The sequence below is a fragment of the Capra hircus genome, chromosome 18 (assembly GCF_001704415.2).
Source record: "Capra hircus breed San Clemente chromosome 18, ASM170441v1, whole genome shotgun sequence".
NCBI lineage: Eukaryota > Metazoa > Chordata > Mammalia > Artiodactyla > Bovidae > Capra > Capra hircus.
This window is the reverse complement of record NC_030825.1, coordinates 58,568,994-58,581,777: the sequence shown is the minus strand read 5'-3', so window position 1 is coordinate 58,581,777 and position 12,784 is coordinate 58,568,994.

Sequence of the window (12,784 nt, the reverse complement as noted above, 5' to 3'; positions counted from 1 at the left end):
TGCCAGACACCCATCCCCTGCGCGTTCCTCGCACCATCTCAAGTTCCTGGTCAGTAAACTGGGGATGATGATAATGGTACGTGTGTCACAGTGTGTGTAAAAATAAATGAGTTAGTAGGGAACTGTTTACTGAAAAAAAAAAAAAAAAAATTTTTTTTTTTTTTTTTTTTTTTCACTTAATTCTCATAACTGGGCATGGCTCCCATTTCTGGAACATGTCTACATTTTCTTTTAAAGGAAGTCTTGAATTGGGCATTTCAAAACCTCAGACAACCTACAGAGAGTCTAAGGCAGTTCTCAGTTGAGGGTGAGTTTATCCCCAAGAGAACATTTGGTGATGTCTGGAGACATTTTTAATTGTTGCAGCTATGATGCAAGGGGCAGAGTGTGGCCGGTACCCGGCAGGCAGAGGCCAGGGTTGCCGGTAAACATAGGCTGCACAGGATGGCCTCCACAAGGCAGAATCGTCTGGCCCCACATTACAGTAGTGCTGAGGCAGAGGGCCCCTGACTTGGTTTTCAACCCCCAAATCAGTATGCACATTCAGGTGTTGCTGTGTTGATTTTAGTCCCCGGCTTTGAAAGTTTCTTTGTTTAAGTATTTTAATCGCTCTCCACACCGCTCACATACTTTTGAGTGAGAAGTTAGTTAAAAAAAAATAGTTTGTCTTACACTGGATGCCAATGAAAAAATAGAAAGTGGATGTGAAAGCTGCTCTGCCAGGGCGACTCCATGTGCCCCTTGCTTAGTTTCTGTGACCTTGAGTGAGTGACTTGACCTTCCTGGGCTTCCTGTATTCAGTGGGGATGATAAAATAGCAGCTGTTGGAGGAACTAGATGATTTCGTATTTTCAAAGCACCCCAAACCGTGCCAGGTGCTTCGTTAAGTGCTGTGAAAAGAGTGGAGGGCAGTGTTCTGTTCTTTATGTCTCTTCCCTAGGCCGCAGCTCAGTGCTCATTAACTTTGTTTCTGAAGGGAAAGACTGAGTTGGTATCAGGGGGCTTCTGGAGGGTGGCTGCTGCTTCTCATTGTTGCAGGGTAAAGACTGAGTCCCTCAGCCTGGTGTTAGTGACCTGGCCCCTGATGACTTCTCAGCCTCACCTCTCACCCTGCATCTCTGGCAGGCCCCCGTATTTTCCGGAGGAAGAACTTTTTCTGCCAGATACTTGCACACGCTGTCTTTTCTTCTGAAGACTGTCGCACACTCCTCCTCCCCCGACACCCTGATTCCTCTTTCTCATCCAGATGGCCACGTGGGTGTACTTCCCCCAGGAAGCCTACAGGACCCCTCCTCTGCCCTGGTTTAACAAGCCACCTCTGGGCTCCCATGGCCCTTGGTCCCTTGCTTTGTCAGAGGCCCTGTCACCTTGGGTTGTGGCTTTCTCCATTTCAGTGTCTCTTTGGGTTGGGTGGTTTCCAAGAGAAGGGTTCGGTTGGGTTTGTGTCTGGGTCCATAGCATCCCTATGCAGAAGGCCTGGGACAGAACGGGCAAGGTATTCATGGCCTGTCCTGAGCTGCTCCTGGCCTACGTCTCCTTCCTTGCCGCCTCCTTTTATCTGCACCCCAAGGAACACTGAGCTCAGGCAGGAAATTGCTGCTGTGGAATGTGGTGGTTAAGGACGGAGGCAGCCTGGTTCAGATCCTGGGGTCTGGTTGTGTGAATGTGGCTGTTACATTTCCTCACCTGTAGGGGATGAAATAGTCCAGCCTTCAGAGGAGTAGAGCAGTGGTTCTCAACTTGGGATGGTTTTGACCCACAGCTGGGGTTGGGGTACTGGCATCCAGTAGGCAGAGACCAGCAATGTTACTAAATCTCTAACACACAGGTCAGCCTCCATGGCAAAGAACTAGCTTGCCCAGAATGTCAGTAGTGCTGAGATTGAGAAGAGATACATGCTGAGTGCTTAGAACAGCTCTGGGGCCACAGAAAGCACTCTAGATAATTAGCTGCCTTTACCGTGGTGGCACTAGTGGTAAAGAACCCGCCTGCCAATGCAGGAGACACGGGATTCGGGTTTGATCCCTGGGCCAGGAAGACCCCCTGGAGGAGGGCGTAGCAGCCCACTCCAGTGTTCTAGCCTGGAGAATCCCATGGACAGAGGGGGCTATAGTCCATAGGGCTGCAGAGTCAGACAGGACTGAAGCGACTTAGGACGAAGACAGGATGAAGCTCCCTGTTGACTCCACCTCTCTGCACAGAATACCCTTCCCCCTGCTTTGAATGGGGCTTAGATGCCTACTTATCCTTCAGAATCTACCCAGATGTTGTTACCTCTTTGGGGAAGCCTTCCCTGACCTCTACCACCATTGTCCCCCCAAGACACACCTTCAGTCAGGCAATGTCTCTTTGGAGTAACACATACAAACCTGGACTCAAACCCATGTGCTTTTTTCACACTTGAATAACTTTGAGCCCCAGTATCCCTTTCTATGAAACCAAAGGATGGCTTTGAGGATGAAATAGACCAGCACCAGGCAAGTGTTTGATTAATGTCAGGACTCCCATTGTGGAATGTAGAGTCAATAAAACCTAAAGGCTTAGTGGTGGTTTAGATTGAGGGAAATTGTTAAGAAATATGCTTTTAAGTATGTTTTACTGCAGAAAAAATAGGAACAAGCAAAATTATCTGTAGCACAGGGAAAGTTAAGAAGAAAGATGTTATGCTATGTTCACAAGACCCACTTCTAACGAATAAAGACTCAGAAAGTGAAAGCAAAAGGGTGGGGAAAGATATACTAGGGATTTAACTCAAGAAACCTTTTAGCCACATGAGCCACCAAACAAAACATTTTGAGTCAAAAAGCACTGTTAGTAATGAATGTCATCACAGATGAAAAAGGGATAACCAGGATGATGAAACAGTTCTAAACTAAGATGTACCTAACAACATAATCCCCAAAGAAATAAAGTTAACAGGAGGACAAGAAGAAATTGACACATTCCAGAAAAACCGTGAGTGACATTTTACTGCATCTCATTAATTAATAGCATTAAAGCTAAGGAAAAGTTGAACATGACCGCTCACAAGCTTGCACTCAGCAACTGAAATGAAATCCAGTGATGTAAGAATATAGGTTTTTGCCAGGCACATGTAGATTATGTACAGATGTCCAAGGTGTGGCCACTCAAAATGGTACCCCCCAGCCATGTGGCTAATGAGCACTTGAACTGTGGATAGTCTGAATTGAGCTGTGCTGTAAAGGTAAAAATATATCAGATTAGAATACTTTATGTGAAAAAAACATGGAATATCTCACAAAAATGTTTGTATCTTGATTACATGTTGAAATAGTCATCTTTTTTAAATGTAATATTAAAAATTAATTTACCCATTTATTTATAAATGTGGCTAATAGGAAATTTTAAATTCCATCTGTGACTTCTGTTATGTTGGATAGCAGCAACCTGCAACTGGGTCTCAGCAAATAGCAAAGTCACTCTACTCCCCAGGACAAGGGACCTTGACCAAGAAGCTTAATATGTGTACTTCTGATCTAATAAATGAATTTTTCCCAGTAGCCTCTATTTTATGATGTAGGAGGGCTTCCCTTGTGACTCAGCTGGCAAAGAAGCCACTTGCAACTCGAGAGACCTGGGTTTGATTCCTGGGTTGCAAAGATCCCCAGGACAAGGGAACAGTTACCCACTCCAGTATTCTGGCCTGGAAAATTCCATGGACTGTATAGTCTATATGGTTGCAAAGAGACAGACAGCTGAGCAACTTTCACTTTGTGATTTAGGAAATAGCTAAAACAGCTTTTCATAAATCTTGAAACTAGCTAAGACATAAGTCTGAGTTGTGTGTGTTATGTTCAGTCGCTCAGTCATGTCTAACTCTTTGTGACCCCATGAACCACAGCACACCAGGCCTCAATGTCCATCACCAACTCCCAGAGCCCACCCAAACCCATGCCTGTTGAGTCGGTGAGGCCATCCAACCATCTCATCCTCTGTCCTTCCCTTCTCCTGCCCTCAATCTTTCCCGCATCAGGGTCTTTTCCAGTGAGTCAGCTCTCCGCATCAGGTGGCCAAAGTATTGGAGTTTCAGCTTCAACATCAGTCCTTTCAATGAACACCCAAGACTGATTTCCTTTAGGAAGGACTGGTTGGATCTCCTTGCAGTCCAAGGGACTCTCAAGAGTCTTCTCCAACACCACAGTTCAAAAGCATCAATTCTTCTGTGCTCATCTTTCTTCACAGTCCAACTCTCACATCCATACATGACCACTGGAAAAACCATAGCATTGACTAGATGGACCTTTGTTGACAAAGTAATGTCTCTGCTTTTCAATATGCTGTCTAGGTTGGTCATAACTTTCCTTCCAAGGAGTAAGCGTCTGTTTTCATGGCTGCAGTCACCATCTCCAGTGATTTTGGAGACCCGAAAAATAAAGTCAGCCACTGTTTCCACAGTTTCCCCATCTATTTGCCATGAAGTGATGGGACAGGATGCCATGATCTTAGTTTTCTGAATGTTGAGCTTTAAGCCACCTTTTTCACGCTCCTCTTTCACTTTCATCAAGCGGCCCTTTAGGTACAGGCATATATTACAGTCATCTTAAAACCCTTTTGTTTGGGAGACTCCCAAATAAGTTTGAAAAGCTTTGTACCACTACCTCACTCATTTTAAGTCAACACCTGAAAGTTTTCAACATGACATTTATGTTGTTATTTACTGGTAGAAACGGTATCTTATAAGGTAACATGAGGGTAGGTTGTTCATGGAATAATTATTTCATCACTCAGATAGGTTTTAATTATCTTAATGAAGAATGTTCACAAATTCTAACCAGTTATATGGATATTATATTCAGTGTAACTTGAAAATTTTGTCCCTGGAAACATTCCAGTTTTAATTAGCTTCACTAAATTGAAATGCTTTTGGTTGTTCTGAAAACGGAACATCCCAACATGAGCCAAGCTTCGCCCTCACTAAGATGAGTAGAATAGAACACTTCATTGTACAGGGAGTTTTGTGTACATGCCCCACTTGGAAGACCTCTGCCTTGTTAGAACAGCTTCTGTATCCTGAAAGACATTTCTTACCTCCTTGGAAGTCAGGAAGTTTAGGGATGGCCTTAGAACAAAAAGCACAATCTGATTTTGGGCATGGACTTCTGAGCCTAACAAATGTAGCCAGAAAGATATTCTGGGAATTTCATGGAGTGGGTAGGTCTCCGAACTTCCACTGCAGGGGTTGAAGATTCAACTCCTAGGTGGGGAACTAAGATCCCACATATATATATATATATAAAATTTTTTCCTAATTTAAAAAAAAATGGTTTTCATCCTTAAGACACACTATTTCTAATGTGAGATTTTCTTTGGAAAGGGGAGTTTCTCAATGGTCTGCTTTCCACACATTCCCTCTTGGTTAATGAAAATATAACATTATTATTAGTGCAAGCTGTACCATGTCACTCATGAAACATGAGTGTTTACTCCTAATTTGAAGCATGTAACATGGATGAGCATTGCTGTTAAGACATCAGGATTTTTTTCATGAAATCTTACATGACTTTGAGAAACCAAACAGAATCTATCTTTTCATCAGTAATGAAATGGAGGTGCACTTTTTCTTTTTTTAGATTGAACAACAGAAATTTATTTTTTCATAATGCTGGAGGCCAGAAGTCCAAGGTCAAAGTTTGATATCTTCTGCAGAAGTAACAAGAACACACCTTTATGCTTCCATACTTACAGTCATGAAAATACTGCCAAATTCTTTTGAAAAGTTGTTTATAGTTAAACTTTGGCAGAAAGTGAAGAGGAACTAAAAAGCCTCTTGATGAAAGTGAAAGAGGAGAGCGAAAAAGTTGACTTAAAGCTCAACATTCAGAAAACAAAGATCATGGCATCTGGTCCCATCACTTCATGGGAAATAGATGGGGAAACAGTGGACAAACAGTGTCAGACTATTTTTTTGGGCTCCAAAATCACTGCAGATGGTGACTGCAGCCATGAAATTAAAAGACGCTTACTCCTTGGAAGAAAAGTTATGATCAACCTAGATAGCATATTCAAAAGCAGAGACATTATTTTGCTGACTAAGGTCCGTCTAGTCAAGGCTATGGTTTTTCCAGTGGTCATGTATGGATGTGAGAGTTGGACTGTGAAGAAGGCTGAGCGCCGAAGAATTGATGCTTTTGAACTGTGGTGTTGGAGAAGACTCTTGAGAGTCCCTTGGACTGCAAGGAGATCCAACCAGTCCATTCTGAAGGAGATTAACCCTGGGATTTCTTTGGAAGGAATGATGCTAAAGCTGAAACTCCAGTACTTTGGCCACCTCATGCGAAGAGTTGACTCATTGGAAAAGACTCTGATGCTGGGAGGGATTGGGGGCAGGACAGAAGGGGACGACCAAGGATGAGATGGCTGGATGGCATCACTGACTTGATGGACTTGAGTCTGAGTGAACTCTGGGAGATGGTGATGGACAGGGAGGCCTGGCGTGCTCCAATTCATGGGGTCGCAAAGAGTCGGACACGACTGAGCGACTGAACTGAACTGAAACTTTGGCCTTCACGGGCCCCAAATACAGTAGTGTGTGGCACTAAATCACAAACACTGTGGGTACAATAGAGATTAATTGTAAAGCAGAAGTAAGAAAACAATCGCTTGAGATCTATAAAACTCTCAGTCTCTAAAATACATGCCTCCCATGTATCCTGTGGAATCAGGGTCATTTTTACCGGATTTTTTGAGAGACAGATCACTCGAATAGCAACTGCCTTTCCCATCCCAGCACAAGGAGGATGGGAACGTGAGTCTGAGCATCCGCATTCTGTAACCAATGTGATGTGTAATCGATATGTGTAACTAACACACTTACTCTGTTGGTGGCTCCCCGGAAACCACGTTACGCATCCGACTCCTGCATGAAGTATCATGCTCCTGAGAGGACGCACCCCACCTGAGACTCTTCACTCCTCCCAGCTCACCGACTCCCTGCCTTAGAACAGGAAATATCACCATCGAGGCTTTGTTGGCACCTCCTGTTCAGAGCAGCTGGACACCAGCCCCTGTGACATGACTCAGGCCTGGTCCACACCCACAGCATTCCCATCTGGGATATAGGGATTATGACAAGCTCTGCTATTTTCATCCCAGCAAACGCGTCCATAAATTGCTGCTGGGCCAACTCTACCAGGGTATTTCAAAGACTGGTCTTGGTCCCCGAAGGACAGCAGCAAATCCAGCTGAAGTTCCTGCAGTGTTCCTTGCGTATTGATGGAGAAGGGCATGGCAACCCACTCCAGTATCCTTGCCTGGAGAATCCCATGGACAGAGGAGCCTGGCAGGCTACGGTTCATGGAGTCCCAAAGAGTCGGACACGACTAAGTAACTAACCCTCTTCTTCTTGACTGTTGAATCTCTTCTGTGTGTGAATGGGATGTATTTCCACCATAACTGTGGGGTCTTAGTTCTCATTTTGCTTAAAAGAGGGGTGTCTAAATCTAGCTGTGCCACTCAAAGCCTGGGTGGTATTCTCTGAAACAGTGCTGCTTTATTTTTGGCTGCACTGGGTCTTCCATTGCTGCAAGCGGGCTTTTCTCTGGTTGCAGTGAGTGGGTGCTGCTCTCTAGTTGTGATGCTGGGGGTTCTCATTGCAGTGGCCTCTCTTGTGGAGCACAGGCTTCAGTAGTTGTGGCTCCAGGGTGGAGCACAGGCTCAGTAGTTTCGGCGCATGGGCTTTAATTCCTCTGCAGCATGTGGGATCTCCCCAGAGCAGAGATCGAACCTGTTCCTCTCCCTGCATTGGCAGGAGGATTCTTGCCCACTGTACCACAAGGCAAGTCCACAATGCTCCTTTAAAAGCTGCCTTTCCAGCTGAAAGGCTGCAAGAAATTCCACCTTATACCTGTCCCACTTTGCTACAGAAATTGGAGTCTTGTTTCCTTAATGCTCCAAAGTTGAAGGATTTTCTGTCCCTGATCATATTCTGCCTTGCCCCACCTTTGAAATTTGGTCTGGAGCATGCCTCTGACAGAGATCATTTTCTAGTTCATCTGAAAATGCACGCGCCCATTTAGTGACCAGAACGATGGATGATGCTGGGGCCCAGAGATGAGTCATGCCCAGGGCCACCCTCCCAGAGCTCCCAGGCTGGTGAGGGGGAGAGAGTGGATTTGGATCAGTCCGGGTCTGCTTACCAGAGCTGTGGCAGCAGAGATGCCAGGGACTAGGAGAGTCCTGACGAGTAGACAGGAGTGAGGGACTTAGAGAAGAGTCCCTGGATGCGGAGAACATGAAAGATGAGCAGGAGTTTTCCAGGTGGAGAAGAGCATCTCATTCATTGGTTCACTCATTCATTCGCTTCTCGGGGCCTCTTGTGTGTGGAAATGCTGGGCACCTAGAACTGAGTCAGTCCTGAACTCTGCTCTTAGCAAGCCCCACGTCTAATGGGGGCAGCTGACATGGACAGTCACAATCTATGATGATCAGATGATGGGTGAGGGAGATAATGGGCTACGGAAGCCACGAGGGGCTACTTGGTGCCTCTGGTGGCAGAGGGGAGAGGGCTCACCCAGGATGAGCAGGAGTGGAGTAGGTCCCTTCCTTTCAGGATGCTGGAGATGTGAGAGAACCTGGCTCTGTCCTGGGAAAATGCTGAGTCCAGTCCAACCCCTTGATTTACTCACATTTCAGGTCCTTGAACAACAAGCTGTAAGCCCCTTTTTACAGACAAGGACATTGAGCCCGAGAGATATTAATCACTTCGCCAAAGGAGCACCAAGCCAGCGTCCAGTGTGCCCAGAAGGTAGGAGTGATGAGGCTGGAGGTGGGTGCATGGCAGGTCCTCAGAGCAGGTGGTGTGACCTTGAGTGGCTTCGGCAAGTCTCTTTCTTGTTCTGCCTCTGTGCAGTGTTCAGAGCCAGGTGGGGAAAGATGGGAGCAGGAGACAGGGATGGAGCCCCCCAGGGCTGAAGTAAAGGGTTTACAAGACAGGAGAAATTACCTTTCGCTTTCTTCCCCAGAATGGTACAGCAGAGGGGGATGCTGCTGTTATTTCTGGGGGTGCAGTTGCTGCTGGTGGGGGCATTCTTCTACCAGACCACCACTGCTGCAGCCTCACGTTCCTGCATTTTAACCAGTGACATCTGCAAAACCTCTATTTCCAAACAAGATCATGTACTAAAGTTCCAGGTGGGAGTGAAAGTGGGGGGACATGATTTAACCCAGTACACCTGAGTAATGGGGGTTTCTGGGATAGGTCCCTGCTGGGCATGGCCCAACGCGGCAGTAGTGGTGCCCTACTATGGGCAGGCCCAGCTGCTCTCCCACCTGCACCACTTCCTACGGTGCCAGCGACTGCACTGTGCCATCTACGTGGTGAACCAGGTGCAGCAGGAATGAGGAGGCACAGGAGCAAGAGGCCAGAGGGCTCTGAGCCTGGCCTTGAAGAGTCAGGGCTGGAGTTGTCAGTGTCTGAGCTGAGAGTGTCTGGGCCAGAGAGTATCCAGGGGCTAGGATTGATGAGTCAAGAAGAACTTGGACTGGTGAAGACCAGAACCAAGGGCTACATGTTTGGTCTAGACTGGCTTAGTCTGCGATCTGCTTGGGTAGCTGACTAAGGGAAAGGCTCATCCCACTGAGTCTGGGTCTGTGAGACCAAGGCTTGTTGGATTGGGCAGCAACCCAAGGGGTAAAAGTAAAGCGCTGGGTCTGAAGTCTGCTAGATGCCTGTTTGAATCTTGGTCTTGCCCATTACTACTTGTGTGGTGTGAGGTTGGGACCAGTCTTCATCTCTCCATCCATATATCCATTCATTCAACACTGTTCTTCAGTATTACTATGTATAAACGGGGAATCTGCTCTCTGTGCTACTGTTTTCTCATTCATGAGTCAAAGGTTCATTGAGATAATGAGTGTAAAGCAATGAGGCCAGTGCCTGGCACATTGTAGATGCTTAATAAGTGACAGTGATGATGACGATGGTGGTGGTGGTGGTGATGGTCATGATGATGATGTTGGTAATAGTGATGATGGAGGTTAGGTGACTGCTAGTGATGTTGAAGATGATGAAGACAGTGATAATGGTGGTGATGCTGATGATGAATATTATGGTAATGATAAGTGATGATGGTTATAGTTAAGATGGTGATGAAGAAGATGATGATAGAGGAGGACAAGGAGGAATGGCAGATCTTATCCTGAGCATCAGACCTAGTCTTTGTCTGGCAGGAGCAGAAAGAGAAACACAGGCGGTCCCCAGTCTCTCCTGACCTCTGCCTCCCTCAGATGACCCCTTGAAGGTGATGATCCTTGAGAACTTTGAAAATGGCCAATAAGGGAGAGCTGAGAAACTGAATATGCTGAGTCTGCCGAGGATGGGGGTGGGGATCCAGGGAAAGTTTCCTAGGGGGGGTAACCTTTGAACTGAGCCTTCCTGGACAAGTCTGGGAATAAGAAGGGGGTTCCAGGCAGGAGAATGGCACTTGGACAGGTGAGAGAGGATGGGCCTGGCAAGTGGCAGGGACACCACTACCTGTGGTGAGTGTCTCCATCCACCCCAGGTGAACACCACCACCTTCAACCGGGGCAAGCTGTGCAATGTGGGGTTCTGGGAGGCCATGCAGGAGGAGGACTGGGACCATGTCTTTTTCCACAATGTGAATCTGCTCCCAGAGGATGACCACAACCTCTGCATCTGCGACATCTTCCCTGCCCCTGTTCCATGGCCATCGACAAGTTCAACAAGTAGGTGGAGGGAGGGGACCTCCTGTGGGGGGAACTCTTGGCCAGGCCCTGCCCGTCTGTACCGTCCAGGCCCTGATCCCTGGGGCCGATGATGGAGAGGATGAAGAGGCCTGGGGAAAGGCCTTATAGATGGGGAGAAGCTTCCTCCTGGGTGTGGGTATCAAATGAGAGTGGGATTAGTTATCAGTGGGGGTCAGGATGCATTTAATAAAGTGGTAGGCAGAGAAGTTGTAACAGAGGTCAGAGGAGAACTTATAACAGGAGGGACCATCTTGGGGTCACAAGATGGGCCTGTCAGATGATTTAGGGAGGGGATTTCCAGGGTTACATGAGGGGTCATCTCAAGGGGCAGGGCTACCCCAGGATCAGGCACAGGGACATCCTAGGGGTCAGGGAGAGGTTACCAAGGGAGAGAGTAGGGAATGGCTGACCCAGAAATAAACCCTGTGCTCCTGGCTAGCAAAGGGTCAGGGCCCATTGCCTGAAATGCCCTGTGCTTCCAACTCTCCCTGCCTCTGTAGGCTGCCCTACCGAGGCTACCGTGGAGGGGTGTTTGCCCTGTGCCCCATTCACTACCTGAGGATCAGTGGCTTCCCCAACACCAGCTGGGCCGGGAATCAGGAGGACAGTGACATCACTACCAGGTAGGGGGCACTGCTGTAGGGAGCCTCGCTTGGGGCAGCAGGCCCCTCCGTGGTGTGGGGGCCACGGGGTGCCCAAGACTGAGTGGGAATGTGAGCTGTGTTGGACTGCGGGAGACACAAGCCACTCTGGCCTGAGGAGCCGGGTGTGGATGGGGACCTTACCAAAGGAGACAGGCATCTGGCCTCACGCCCTCTCCCCTGTAAGGGTGCAGCTCAGCGGGACGCTCTTCTTATGGCTTCGTCTGCTCTTTGGCCAATACCACATGCTGGAGGAGGGGCAGGACCCCAGCTGCAAGCAGAGCTCCCAGGGGTGAGTCAGGGTGTGGGGCAGGGGTGGCCAGTCCTGGACCTGTTCCCAAGCCCTCAGCTTGCACGGCTGCCCCCTCAGTCCCTCCAGTCCTGGCCTTCTGGCCTAGATCCCCCGGAAGTGGTGGCACAATGCTGTGAACTCGCCAGGATACAGGCTGCTCTCCAAGGAGCTGTGGCCCCTCTACACCAACCTCACCATGGACATCGACCCCTTAATTCCAGAAGCCCCCAGGCTAACAGGTTTCTGGAGCCTGGAAAGAATCCCCTCAACCATCCCACCTAGTTTCCTGTTAAAGGAGGCTTTATTTTACTGGCTTCTCCTCTCTGCCATCCCTAATCCCCATTCTTTCATTGCCATTCATTTGGTCACACAGGTCCCCACTCAGATTGACCATGCTGTGGTTCTTTCCATACAAAGTGCTTAATGCTTATTCACCTGTTTATTTCTCACAGGGACTTGTGGGGTAGCACTACTGTCATCTTCCTTTTGAAAACCAGGGTCAGATTAACATCTTGCTTGATTGATATAGAATCAAGTAAGGAACCCAAGGGCTTCCCAGGTGGCTCAATGGTAAAGAGTCCACCTGTCAGAATGTAAACTGATACAGCCATTATGGAAGATAGTATGGAGATTCCTTAAAAAAATACAAAAACTAGGAATGAAACTACCACATGACCCAACAATCCCACTACTGGGCATATATGCCGAGAAAACCATAATTGAAAAAGATACATGTATCCCAGTGTTCATTGCAGCACTATTTACAATAGCTAGGACATGGGAGTGACCTAGATGTGATGAATGGATAAAAAAAGCTGTGATTCATATATACAGTGGAATATTATTCATCCATAAAAAGGAATGTATGAGTCCATTATAATGAGGTGGGTGAACCTAGAGCCTATTACACAGAGTGAAGTAAGAGAAAAACAAACTTCGTACGTTAATGCATATATATGGAATCTAGAAAGATGGTACTGCTGAACCCATTTGCAGGGCAGCAATGAAGTTGCAGACATAAACAGACTTGTAGACACAATGGAAGGAGTGGGTGGGACCAATGGAGAGAGCAGTGTGGAAACATATACATTACAATGTGTAAAACAGAGAGCCAGTGGGAATTTGC